Below are 14,372 nucleotides of genomic sequence, written 5' to 3'. Positions count from 1 at the left end.
GCTGACAGGCCATGCAGCCCCATGTGGGGACATCAAGTGTACTGATCTGTAGGTCTTCTCCGGAGCAATACACAACTGAATCATGAATTCTGAGCTGCTAGAACCTTTGACCTGGGGTTACTACGCAGCCCTGGGCATTTTCGTTTCTGAAGGGGGCATCATGCACAGAAGTGCATTGCTGGGACCTCTTCTTTTCTATTTTAATCTCTTCTTTTCTCCGCTCCTCAATGTATCTATGACTCTCTGGGGCTGTGTGCATCTCAGTGTGCCCTCTCTTAACAGCTGTGCCCTGCCTCACTAGCTGCTGGGATTGGAGGAAACGGTAGTGAGAGCTGTCCTTTATGTGCTCAGCCAGGGTTTAGGTGAGACCGAAAGAAAGATGGCAAGGAGTAAGAGATACAGCAGAGTGCCAGGAAGGGGATGGAGCCAAAGAGGAAGCCAAAAGAATCACAGGGGAGCTGGATGCCAGGGATGTGGCTTCACCCCCTCCTCACCCGCCGTATTACAGATGCATTAGCAGCTGGACTGCCATTCAGGCAAGTCTGCCAGTGTCTGGAAATCATTTTAAATACCATTTAGTAGCATTTAGATTATTTTATGATAACGCAATACCCATTGAAAGGATTATTAAGCTCATAGTTGCAGAGGTCTAGGAAAAAAAATAAAATGTGTCTCTTGGAAAGATGACTCCCTCAATTGCCCCTTCTGCAATTATTCATCTCGGAGCCACTCTGCCTATATTAGAACCCGAGATAAATTGGCCTATGCTAATGCACAGCTCTGCTGTGGGCTTCTTCTTTAGGAATGCAGACTCTCATTACCTACAGATTGACACTCGGGCTTCTACATCCTGTTTCCTTCAATTCCGTGTTGTTATATTGTATGCTATGTGCCAAAGTCATTTTTTTCCTTTCCATATGCCCATTGCTCCTTTCTTAATGATTTTCCAGGGAAATATATTATTTAAAATAATAAACCAGTAGCCAGAGCTCACCTGCTTTCCTCCAAAAATAATACCTCGTTAGGCAGCAGATCTTGGTGTTTGTGGGACGAGGAGATTTTATGAGCAGCCTCATCTCTCATGGCTCACAGAAGCATCTAAGTCACTCCATGAAGATGGTGGTCCATTTAAACCCCATGACTTTCTCAGCAGGTGCCTGGGTGTTGAAAGTTGACTAATTAATCATTCAGCTACGTAAAAATATTGGTAGGTAGGTATGGATATATAGATACAGATATTAATATTGGTAGATATATATTTCTGTAACATATCCCAAGTTAATGCTCCAGTGGTTCACGCCTCTTCCCATCTAACAGCTTGGTAGCCTGAATTGAGAAATGTTGCAAATCGGAATTTATTTCCTTCCTTCTTTCTCTCTTCTGTCATCTCAGAAAGCTTAGTATTTGGCACATATCATTTCTTACCACCCCATTAGACTTTGCAGAGACGTGCACCCATTCCCCAGAAACAGCTGAATAGCACCCATGTCTGGAGGCTGACCGTATACACAAACTCTTGCTCACTTTAGCCCGTTCATTTCTATGCAGCTCATTCCCCAGCTCTGGAAACTGGAACACCTCTTGTGGTCTTATATCATGCCAGAAAGCTTCTAGAGTTCAAGGACCAGGAGCCTTGTTATACTCAGCAATGAAAGATACAAATTAAAATTAAAAAATAAATTAAAAAGCTTTTTTAGGGATTCAGTAATGAAAGCTAATGAGAAGTGAGATGTATTGTTGAAAGGAGGAGACGGGATTGCCTCTACCACCGTGTCTATCATATTCCCTAAGCTCCTGATCCCCTTAGTCCCGGGCTTTCAGTATTAATGAGCCAGATTTCCATTACTTAAATACTACCAGTATTTGTCATCAAGCATAAAAGAAAATGATTTGTTGTTCCTTTGTTTGGGTGTTGGGATCAAACTTGGGGCTCTACGCATCCAGAACATTCATTCTGCTGTGGAGTACACTCAGCAACTATCAAAAGGTTTGGGTGTGTAAGGCAAGGAGATAGAGAAGAAAAAGGGCTCAGGAGAACAGAACTCTTGAAACAAAGCTTTCTCTCCCTTCATTGTTATCATTGTTTGGTGCTGGAGAGACAGATAACTCAGCAGTTAAGACGGAGTGCTGCTCTTGAAGGGGACCCAGGTTAGGATCTCAGAACCCATGTTTGTCTGCTTACAGCTGCCTGAAACTCCAGCTCCAGGGGCTCTGGTGTCCTCTCCTGGGCTCCCTAGGCCCCTACACAGACGTGCACTTTTGCTGACAATTCATACACACATGCGTGCGCGCGCACACACGAGTAATGTTTCTCTTCGTTGCAAAACTGTTTTATTGCCACCCATAGGAACTTCAGATGCTAAGGACGGCAAGGGTGCAATGACCTGCCCAAAAGCCTCCCCAAGCAAGACAAACATGGAGATCCCATCTGAACAATCCAAATCCTGTAAGCTCAACATCTGTTCATGAGGTAAGATCAAGCCTTTAGCCCGGGAAAGGGGCATTTGTTCACGTAGTGAAGTTGTTTACATGAGGCGGTTAACCATAAGGTTGCAGGTGAGAAGGGGAGGGGGAGGGAAAAAGAGAGGGAGAAGGAGAGCAAGCCCTCAAGAACCGGTTCCATTTTGCTCCTTCGGAACATCTTTTTGTTTTATCCCCTTCCATGTGCCTATGATCCCTCACAGCCTGAGTGTTCTGGCAAGAAATCCCCTAGCAAATCTCTTCTTCTTTTCTTCTTGCCAGTGTATGGATCTGTACTGCTAACCTTAGGCTGAGAGCGTTATGTACATGACCACTGAACAGAAGTGAGATGTCACAGATACCCAGACAGGAGCAAAGAATGCAGTGAACAAAGGGTCCCAATTTAGAACCATGTGATGGTGGCACACGCTTTTAATCCCAGCACTCGGGAGGCTGAGACAGGTGGATCTCTGTGAGTTCGAGGCTAGCCTGCTCTACAAGAGTTAGTTCCAGGACAGGCTCCAAAGCTACAGAGAAACCCTGTCTTGGGGGAAAAAAGTGCCCCAGTTTATATTGTAACTCTGACTTCTCGGTCATCAGACCCATTTCCTTTCCCTACCTCCTTGGACTTTGCTGCCCTTGAAACTGGAATGCAGGTTAAAGGGCCACAGAGGACACCAGAGGGGAAGCATCCATGTTCTGACTACCTATTATTTCAGGGAGAAACCTCTCATCCACCCATCTTTCTAGAAGCCACATTTGAAAATTGAGAGTTATCTTTTTGACTGTGTTAAGACATTTGTCCCCATTAGCCTCTGGTTCTCCATGACAACTTTCTCTCTTTAAACTGGAACCAACTGTACCGTTTTCTTTCCCACATGGATCAAACAGGGTTTGGATGCACAAGCTTTGTGTTCCCTAAATGAGTCACCTGAGTCTTGGCTTTCAATTCTCAGAGCCCAGCAGTGACCTTTCCTTATTTATTGCCAAATGGGAACATAGCATGTCTTCCATATTATAGACACAGCAAGCACACACAATCCAGACACCTCCCGGTAGTAAAGCAGGCCTATGGGCATGACTTACAGTCCTCAGTGTATCCATGAGCTCAGAGCAAAGTGGGGGGAAGTGGGAAATTTTAAAAAATCTTTAAAGTAGTGTGTTTGAGTGCCAAATGACTTTGACTGTGAAATAGTCATTATGTAAACAACGGTTTTCAGAATTGTTCCAAAATATGCTTTACTCAGCAATACAGACATTGAACAATGCTCATTAATATTCTTTAAAATGGCTAACGTCCATTAATTAATTTTTAAAACTTGTGTGTTTGCTGCTTTCCCATTGAAAGTACTCTATCAATACAACCCAAATACGAAAAGGAAAATGCATGATAAGTTAGACCAGAACTGGTTCCAATTCTACCAGTGACTTTTTGCTTAGAAAGACATATAAACACCAGGCAGTGGTGGTGCATGCCTTTAATCCCAGCACTCGGGAGGCAGTGTCAAGTGGATCTCTGTGAGTTCAAGGCCAGCTTGGTCTAAAAGCAAATTCCAAGACAGGCTCCAAAGCACTAGAGGAACCCTTTCTCAAAAAAACAAAAAAAAAAGAAAGAAAAGAAAAAGAAATGATCACAGACTATCACAACCTGCTGGCTCCCACACCCATCAGAGTGTGCTGGGCTATTTATTTACATGGTTACTTTAGTGATAAAGTCTTGCTTGCTGTGTAGTCCAGGCTAGCCTTGAACTCATTCTTCCTGCTTCTGCCTCCAAAATGCTTCAATGGCAGGTTCAGAACACCACACATAGTTCACTGGGCAATAACACCCAATGTCATTCTTCCATCTCAGACTAGGGATCTCTCTGCTACAGTCAGAGTCCTTAGAAACCTCACAAAATGTTCATAATGCCAGCTGTCTGACAGTGCAAGAGCAGCAACCGGGAATTCCCTGGATGCAGCCTCTGCTAGCTCATCCTCCTGCTTCCCACTCCCAGTCATTTATTGGACTGCATGGCCCATCCTGCCAACATCCCTGCTTCTTAGGCCCATGTCTCAGAACTTGGGAGCTTGACACACAACGAGACATAGATCATGCTCGGTCACATCCAAACTATACTCCAGCTGTAGTTTCCCACTTGGCCTGTCTCCAACAGACCAGGAAAGAGAAGCATGCTCATTTTGTTGAAGTGCCCTTTCTCAGTTTGCTATATAAGTCATGGACCACTGAGCAGTTCCCATGTAAGGAGAGCATGTACCGCCCGTGATCTCCTCTGTGGCTATGGCACTGCCTGTCATTTGGAGGTAGAGTTCTGCTGTGTCTAGCTCTTCCATCCATGAAGAACAACTTCTGGGTCCTCAGCCTTTGGCCATAAGTCGTCTGTTACTGCTTTTCATTTTTTTTCTTTCAGGTTCTCTTTACTCCAGAGCTCCTAAAGCCCAGACATTGGTAACTTTTTTGAGAAGTTTTTACATCATTGGAATATCGGTGTGTGTATGTATGTGTGTGTGAAAGAAAGATGCAAGCGAGCATGCAGGTGTATACATATGGATAGGTGCATGCATGCAAGCGAGCATGCAGGTGTATACATATGGATAGGTGCATGCATGCAAGCGAGCATGCAGGTGTATACATATGGATAGGTGCATGCATGCAAGCGAGCATGCAGGTGTATACATATGGATAGGTGCATGCATGGAGAGGCCGGAGCAGGATGCTCACTGTCTTCTTCTGTTATCCACCTTGTTGTCTAGAGACGGAGTCTCTCATCACTGAACCGGGCCGGCTAGATATGGAGGCATCAGGATCTACCTGTCCCTGCCTCTCACTGCTAAGGATAAAGGCACATGTAGCTGTGTTTGGAGTTTGACATGGATGATGGCAATTTGAACCCATGTCCTTGTGCTTACAGGCCGATGGTCTAACCCACTGAGCCATCTCCCCTGCCCATGAATACACTTAGTGGTGTGGAGTGGCAGAGAAGCTCAGAGGCTGTGGCTATATGCTCCAGCATTGTCTGGAGCCACACCTGTAGAAGGTTATTTGCGTACTTGGCACTTGAGACCCAACACAGGGTCTCAGAGTGTGATCTTTCCTAGAGTGAGATTGTGAGGGAATGGTAACCATGCTAAACATAATACAGCTCAGTTCTACCAAAGGTATCCGTGGGAATTATTTGCCACATGTGAAGTAGCAGCTGGATCAAACAAGTACAAACACTTACCCTGCCCTACCCCAACATGCTAGCTTTAGAACTAGAAGAGTTACAGGTTTATTCTGGTCCTATTTATTTAGGCCCTTGATAAGTATTATTGATTGCTTATTATATATGTCTTCTATATCATCTAAATACTAGTGGTAGTGGAGGTTATTCTTGATCCTCTCCAGCTTCCCTAAAGTACACCTGACAGGAGAAAGGAATGCTTACACAAGAATGGGTGTTAACAAGAAGACATAAACAGAGTGAACTCAAGGACTCTAAATTACCTGCTTTTCAAGATACATCTGATTGCTAGGTTCCTAGGTCAGTTTAGTCCTATCTAAAATTTCAATATTAATAATAGATTCATTATTCTAGAAACTATGCAAATCTACAAACCTCAAGTCTTAAGGAGTAATAATGTTTTCTTTCTGAATTGTTGAAAGTTGTCTTGGTCTGCTCCAAGCAAAGACAATATAAAGTTAACGTATGTTATCTACGTGTCTTATAAGGTTCTGCCTTGTTTTTTTCATACTTGAACTAAGAATGATCAGAAAAGCTGTATTTCTGCTCTGTCTTGTGATTTATTATTATATATCAGTTTTATTTTAATATGTGAAATATTTTGGGTGGAGGATGCTTTAAACAATACTGCCTTCTTTTTTCTCTTTACCTATAAATATTTAATGGATAATTCAATTTTACAGTTTTTTTAATTAATAAAATTGTATATATTTCAGACACACCATAAAGTAATTTTATGTCCATATGCACTGTGTACTGGCTACCACATTAAATTAATTAATGCAGCCATCATGAGTACAGTTCTGTAAGATGAAGAGGGATAAGAGCACTCAAAATCTGTTTCTATCATGTTTCAAATAAGCAGCTCAGATTTATTAGCTTTAATCACCAAGTTGTACATTAGGTCCCAGAAATGAATTCATCTTCTAACCAAAAGTTGAACTCCCAGACAAGAAGATAGTGTTTTCCAGAGGCTGGTTGCCAGATAAAATAAAGTAATGTTGGTTTAAATAGTTGCTTTTTTATAGGGTGTAAGTCATTGGTTTAGGTTTGCTTAATGACTTTTCATACAAAGTATATTTGATGGCCTTTCAATTTTTAATATTTTTATTCATAATTTTCATCTTTCTTGTCAGTTTTATGCTATCTGTATCTTTAAAGTTATATATATATATATTTTATTTCCCATAAAGTATTTTTCTTAAGCACAGAAATAAACCCGCCAAGAATAAGTACAACAACTTCGACCACAAACTTGTCTCTCTGTGTCTGTAGCTCCACTTAGTTCTACATTCAGTATTACAGAGGTAAGAAGGTTTTTAAAAAATATTTTTTGAAATATGTTCGTCTGCAGGTTTCTGACAGAGAACTCTCTTAGAGTGTGCTAACAGATCTCTGGGAGTCTGTGAGATCAGACGACACTCGTAATGCCAAGATATCCTCTTTCCTTCTATGGTGTTGATGTTTTAACTGGTACTCTGCCTTAGAGCCTCAACAATGATCAAATCCTCCTGCACTTGAGTCTCTGCATGCCATGTTTAACAACATGGGAAGGATGGATTCACAGGTAACCACTGCACCACAAAACCCTAACGTGGTGATGAGCGAGACACTTCTGCAGTGTACCTAAAGATACCACAGCTTGACAAAGTTCACTTGGGCAGTTGTTCAAGTCAAAAGCTGAACTAACCACATTTTCCTAGATTGACCATTTTTATTTGAAAGTATAACTAATGGTTGTAAAAGATAAACTATGGTAAATCAAACAAGTATTCCTTAAATAAATTAAATGAGCTTATCACTTTAAGAGAGAAAAAATGCCATAATTTTTGACTGAAGATAAAATTCAGCTTTTCAAATGACCATCAGAATTTGGGAAAACTTAATCCAACCAGGAAATTTAGATTTTTCTTATACGAGTGGTGCTTATACTAATTAAGATGGTTTTTAAAACTTGCATGGGATGATACGTCAATGTTGGAAGAGCTGCATAACTTAGGAGAATATTTTTTCTTTGAAAACTCCATAGTGTATCTAATGAACTATGGTCATTTCCCCTCCATCCCCGCTCATCCACTTCCTCTCCTACTGCTTCATCATCCTGCAGTTCCAAAAATCAGCTTGCAAATTTTATTTATAGTGTTTTGTTGTCTTCATAATTATCTGTGAAGGCTATTAAAATATCTTCTTTTAAAGTATGTGTGTGTGATGTGTGACTTTTAAAAAATACTTAAACACAATAACATTTTTTAAAAATTAAATGCAACAGATATGGCTCTTTCTTGCCTTTTGCTAGTCCAGGTCCTGCAAGAAGTTTTCAAAAAATATAAAACAATTACAATTTTTCTGTTTTAAAATATGTAGTTCTAAAAATTGTTTTTATGTTAATATGTAATGGACATATTTTTTCTTCAAAACAGGGTTTCTTTGTGTAGCCCTGGCTGTCCTGGAACTCACTCTTAGACCAGGCTGGCCTGGAGCTCAGAGATTTGCCTGTCTCTGCTTCCTGAGTGCTGGGATTGAAAGCATGTGATCATAGGTTATTTTTAATGAATAAATATTTTCTCTAAATGTTCAATTTAAAGGTTTATTTCTATTTTTTAGCTTCGTGTAGCTGTATGAGTCTGTGCCCATGTGACTGCAGGTATTCACGGAAGCCAGATGAGCATATCAGATTCCCTGGGCCTTAAATTACAAGTGGGTCCTGGCAACTGAACTCAGGTCCTCTGAAGAAACAGCATACACTCCTAACTGCCAGGCATCTGTTCAGTCCTTCAATTTAAATGTTAACATGATAATGATTGTTGGCCCAAAAGTGTTGACAATTATTATATACATATTAAGCATCCCTTTATCAAAAGTATTGCCAAGGTATAAGCACAGGTGCTCCTCCTCCCATTGACTCTGGGAAAGCTATCTTCAACTACAGACCATCCTTTCCTCCAGGTATTGTCTATGCTGCCCTTTAGGGGACACCAGCTACCTACCACCTCATTCTCCCATGTCTACTCTATGTCAATTATCATCCTTGTCATCCTGCTGTTTCTTTCAACTGTGGTACACGGGCTTCAATTCTGCTGTCCTTCCTGCATCTCATTACACCCTCTTCTTAGTCTCGCATTGATTCCTCATTCCTTTCTACTCTGCTTCTCAAAAGCAATGCATTTCTCTTCTCTGTTCTTTACAGACAGTTTCTTCTGAATTAAATAAGAGAACACTATTTTTCAAATAATCTAGTCTTTTCTGATTCCTCAGTTTCTTTCTTTGGCCCAGGCTAGATTCTCTCCTCTTTTTAAACATTTTTTTCCTCACTAATCTCTTCACTGGGACAGTCTTTTTCATCTCTATTGCTCGTTTTGTTTTCAGAAAACACTTTTTGGGGGTGAAGACCTTGGCCTTTCTCCCTGCCTCTGTAGGGATGATTCTCTTCTTCTCAGATACACCTAGAAGGTTGAAGACATGTTTTACATCCTAATCCAGTCCTGGCTCCCTGTGGGCCTTCACATAGCTCAAATTTACTTTACCAAAGTAATAGTGTGACTTCCCTCCACAGCTTGATTTCAACCACTGTAAAGCAATATAATTCAATGGAAAGTAGGATCTTGGCATCCTAACTGCAACACTGACCTAGAAAGCCATCCTAGGAGAATTAGCCAAACCTGCTGCACAATTCAGTACCTGCTTCCTCACCCTTCTTGGCTTTAGTCTTATTAATATAATCTGGTAATTGACAACAAGGGTATTCATGAAAGCATTCACCCCACAATGCATAATAATGTGACATGAATTCTGAGTAATCTGTCTCCGCTCTACTTAAACCTGCACTACATTTATTATGAGCAAATACTGCCAGTACTGGGTTGTCTAATAGACTGGTTTATCAGCGTTGATAACATTTTCCTCTTTTTCTCTGTTTCTTTATAAATGTGGTAATTGGATATAGGTATAGAACAATAGCATAGAGACTATAAATATTAAATAAATGTCTACGTTTTTATAGCTCTGTAAAGCCTATGAACTAGCTCCACACATAGGACTATGGGCCAAACTTATCCCAGCATGAACAGACTATCCAATTCCTCTTCAAGGTGAGGGAGGCATTCCCAGTGTGGACACCAGCCAAAGAGTTGCATGTCAAGAATGAGTCTAGGGTTTTTAGATCTTTAACAGGTGACTCCAGGGTGTAAGCATAATAACTGGGGAAAGTGACCAAGTGTCAAAACACAGACACATGGGTAACAAGCAGATAACAAAGCCCCTTTATTATCCGACCCCCAAAGTGAACAAATTGCCAGGCATAGGTAATGAAACTCAGGAACATTTGTTTGTCTATATACATTTTCAAATGTTCATTGACTGCAGACTATATGCCGAGTCTCAAACCAGGAAAATCTAGAATGCATAGGAATCCGGGACAAGGTGAGTGGGGAGGTTGCTGATTTAGGAGAAGCAGGATCCAGGTAAATACTGAGATATTTCAATGCACTTACATACACCCCCTCCGTCCATCTCTACTTGCTCATCAAACACTACCTACTGGATCCAGGGCAAATAAAAAGGAAACAGACTTTTGCTCTAAGTATGAAAAATTCATCATCAGGGCTGCATCCAGTATGGCTCCAGGGACAGACTTGACTAGGATAGCAAGGTAATGAAGAAAAGACACCCAGAGAAGCACAGACAGGAACAGCTGGAGTTGGGTGGACTGGACTATTAGAAGGAGCAGCACCCCAGGTCAGTGTGTTCATGCCTACAGCTGGACAGGGAGGCAGGGTTTATTGCACACAGCTCAGTAGGAGCAGGCTCTGTAGGAGAGCAGTCTTCAGGCCACAACCCCTGAAGCGGGGAGGAAAGGATGGTGGACATTTTCTACACACACTATCAACATTCTCACACGGACCAGGAAGGAAAGCTTTATCATATTCCCGAGCCTACCCTGGGAAAAGCTTTGCCATTTTCCTACTAGTCAAAGGTAGGGGTCCTTGACATGGCCTTTCCAGTTTCAAATAACACACATTCACTCAGGGCTTCACTCGGGGTTTTCTCTGCTCCCCACAAATCAGATTCCTTAAGGTCACCTTCACTGGCTGCTGTCTCATCTGTCAAGTGGGAAGAAACAATCAAGTCTATCATGTCTCTTGAATGAGGAAGCCCAGGCGGAAGTCTATCTGTCAGGGATTTCTAGACAGCCCATGACAGTTCCTGACTAGGAAAAAGAGGACCACATGCCACCCCAGGGAATATCCTTCACAGGAAAGCTCTCATAATCTGTTACTGACTCAAACAGTGGCTCCACCTGGAGTTTTTGGAAGAGTTCCTTGATTACTTTCCTTGTTCCTCTGCTGCTGACTTTGGACACTGCTCTGCTTTGCACCCATTGATTTAGGGCAGGCCCAGCTTAATGAAACAAAAACCAAAGAGGGGCTGAAGCTTTCAAGAACACCATCATGAAGATGGTGACACAATTGTCCTTCCATTGCCAACAAAACTAAACTAAATGAAACAATTAAGGTCTGTGGAGCAGCAACCAAACTAAGGTCAGGCACCAGAGGAAACAAGATAGCAGCCATCCCCATCATACGAGGACAAAGACGTGACACAGTCTTCCTGCTGAAGATTGTGTGGCTTCCTCAGGAGGTATTTGAGAGAAAAGTTGACAACGTTATTTCTTGGAACGTGTGAATAGAGTTTTATCAGAGACTGGAAACGGTAACCTGCTGAATAGTGCTTCCTGCCTGTCCTTTGCTAGTCAGTGAGCATAAATCGCATGACCACAATAATTTATCCACTTGGAAAAGGACGCTTGTCTTTATTTGTGTCCCCCCTTTAGCAACGAGGTCATCACCTTTTCTGAGATAAAATTTGCTTGTGCTTTTTTTCTTTTCTTTTTTTTTTTTTTTTGGTTTTTCGAGATAGGGTTTCTCTGCAGCTTTTTTAGAGTCTGTCCTGGAACTAGCTCTTGTAGACCAGGCTGGCCTCGAACTCACAGAAATTCGCCTGCCTCTGCCTCCCGAGTGCTGGGATTAAAGGTGTGCGCCACCACCGCCCGGCGCTTGTGTTTTTTTCTGTCCTGACTTTTCTGTTCATTTACCAGGCTGATCAAAGCATGTACATCCCATCAAACCTTTTAGTTGCAGTAACATTCCAGGGCTCTTCCTTTCCACAGATGAGGGGGGCTAGTCTTCAGCATAATGAAATGAAGAGAAACTGTTCTATGCTCGAGTCAAAGGCTGAGCCCCTTTGCCTTTCCGGAGATTCTTTTCAGGCTTCCCCCAGACAGAGATCAAATTCCAGACCTACATAAAACAATCAGAAGTTAGAACTACAGTTGTTTCGGCCACCAGGGTGGACTGATCAGACCCAACTGGGCTTTCCAGGTATCAGTTCTAGGGATTGGTCCATTCTGTTTATAAGAACAACGTTGTGATGCACTATGACAACTTGCTAATATGGACTTTGCCCTGCTGTTGTCTCCAACCAAAGACACCCAGATCTTTCTCCTCCTGGTGGTTCCACGTCTTCTTGAAGCCACAAGGGTGTCACGAAGTCTTAGTGTGCTATGCTGGCTGCTGCTCATGCTATTATTCTCTCTCTCTCTCTCTCTCTCTCTCTCTCTCTCTCTCTCTCTCTCTCTCTCTCTCTCTCTCTCTCTCATACACACACACACACACACACACACACACACACTCCCCCAATGTACTGGGGCCTGGATCTACTTCTCAAGCCAGGCAAACGCTCTCCTACGAACTCTGTCTCCAGCCCTGTGTCATGTTTCGTGATGTTTCACTTCCCTTTCTCCTGCTCACCTTTTGCCATCATGTTAAAGCTTCCTTTCTTAGACAATTACACTGAAGCGTTACTCTCGCCTTCATTTCTTTGGCGTGGCCCCATTAATAAGGGGAAATCATTTAAAATTCTCCTTTGCTCACTTTCTGCTTTTTAAGGCTGATTTCTATCTTGCTGCCTTTTCACTCCTTCCCACCACGTGTTCTTCAGGCTGTTTTCTCTTCGCAGAGAAAAATGACTTACAGACGAGCTCTTCCTGGGCGCCCCCTCATGTCTCTGGAAGCTAACGTTCCAAGAGCACAAAATCCCTGTGGTGCTTCCTACAGGCAAGGCAAGGCGAGCTTGCCGTGGAACTGAGACTTCATTTCTGGGATTTTAAAGAAATCTTATTTTCCTTCGCCACCTCTCTCTGATGTTGGTAATTTCATTTTAGGTGAGATAATGCATTTTTCAATCAGAAATGTGACTTCAAATGTAAATCCTTGCCAGAGACAAGTACTTTGATCCAAATCTCATTTACTATCTCAATGAGTTCTCATCTGGTTTTCTGTGAATACATTTGGAGGATGGTGATGGCATCCCGCAGCAGGTGGAGCCAAGGGGAAATCACTAGAGGAACAGAAGTGTCCCTGGTCATAATTTATTGAAGGTTGGGCTGACAGCCTGTTATGACCCTCCCCAGACCTGTTTCTGTTATTTTGACAAGACACTAACATGAGAGAAGCCACCATAGGTGAGGTGCGGGGGCCAGCTCTGTGGTCTGTGTTAGCTGGCAGAGCGTGCTGACCAAGAATTGCCTTTTAGTCGGGAAACATGAGAAAGTAGACAGCTGTTGCCTTGAAGGAATGATAGACAGATCTTTCTTGGTTTCCTAAATGCTTTTCTGCCCAGCATCTCTAGAGGGACCCAACTTAGAGGTCTCTGGGGTGAGTTTATAGGCATGATGGGAAATTCCCTACAGCAAAAGGAATGGATATCTAACCAGATCCAGTCTACAGATTGGTGTCTTGGATTACAACTACTGATGACTTAAAATTATGTCAACTGGGGTTCACAAAACACACACACACACACATTCTTATTAATACAATATTTTTGTTAATTTTTTGAGAATTTCATGGATATAAAGTATTTTGATTGTATTCACCTGTTTCGTCCCAGATCCACTCCTGACTCCTTCCCAACTCCGTGTCCTCCTCTTACTTTTATTATAACCCAATTTATACTGCCTTTATACGTAAGAGTGTGAGTTCATTCATTCAAACATCCTAACCTACCCAGGATGGGACCACACCCTTAAAGAAAACTGACTCCCCTCACCCAGCAGTCACCAGCATCAATAGCTCCTCAGCTAGGAATATGGGACTGATGAGTACCTCCCACCTCCAAACTGAGAAATGTACTGGCTTGGTCTTGTGCAGGTGAATTCTGCCAGCTACAGTAATGGCCAGTGTGACAAGATTTGCCCCTGGATAGAAGAGTGGCAGGAATGCTATATGGGTAACCAACCACTTTCTGATTGGACTTAAGGTCCACTCCGTAGGAGGCTATGCTTGCCTGGTACCCTGGCTAAATTCATGGTTGGGGAGCTCATAGGCCCCAGGGATGACCCTACTATATTATTTTGCTGAGTGAATATAATATCAAACTGCCTTCTAAATGTGTATTTCTATACTTATTGATTAGTGTAGTTCTCAGATATCATCAGATTAATTTACTTGTGAAGTGGACAGTGCTTAACATAGAAACTCACAACTCATTAAGGCACAGAGACTAAGTATCTGTGGCATGCTCATCCACAAATTGGGCATTTATATCCCAAGCCTCAGAAATCATCATAGAAGGCAAGAAGAGAGACTATAAGAGCCAAAACACAGGTCTGGTTCATGGTGAAACAAAGTC

This window comes from Arvicola amphibius, chromosome 6 (genome assembly GCF_903992535.2).
Source record: "Arvicola amphibius chromosome 6, mArvAmp1.2, whole genome shotgun sequence".
Lineage (NCBI taxonomy): Eukaryota > Metazoa > Chordata > Mammalia > Rodentia > Cricetidae > Arvicola > Arvicola amphibius.
The sequence above is the reverse complement of the archived record's forward strand: the minus strand, read 5'-3'. Positions refer to the sequence as shown.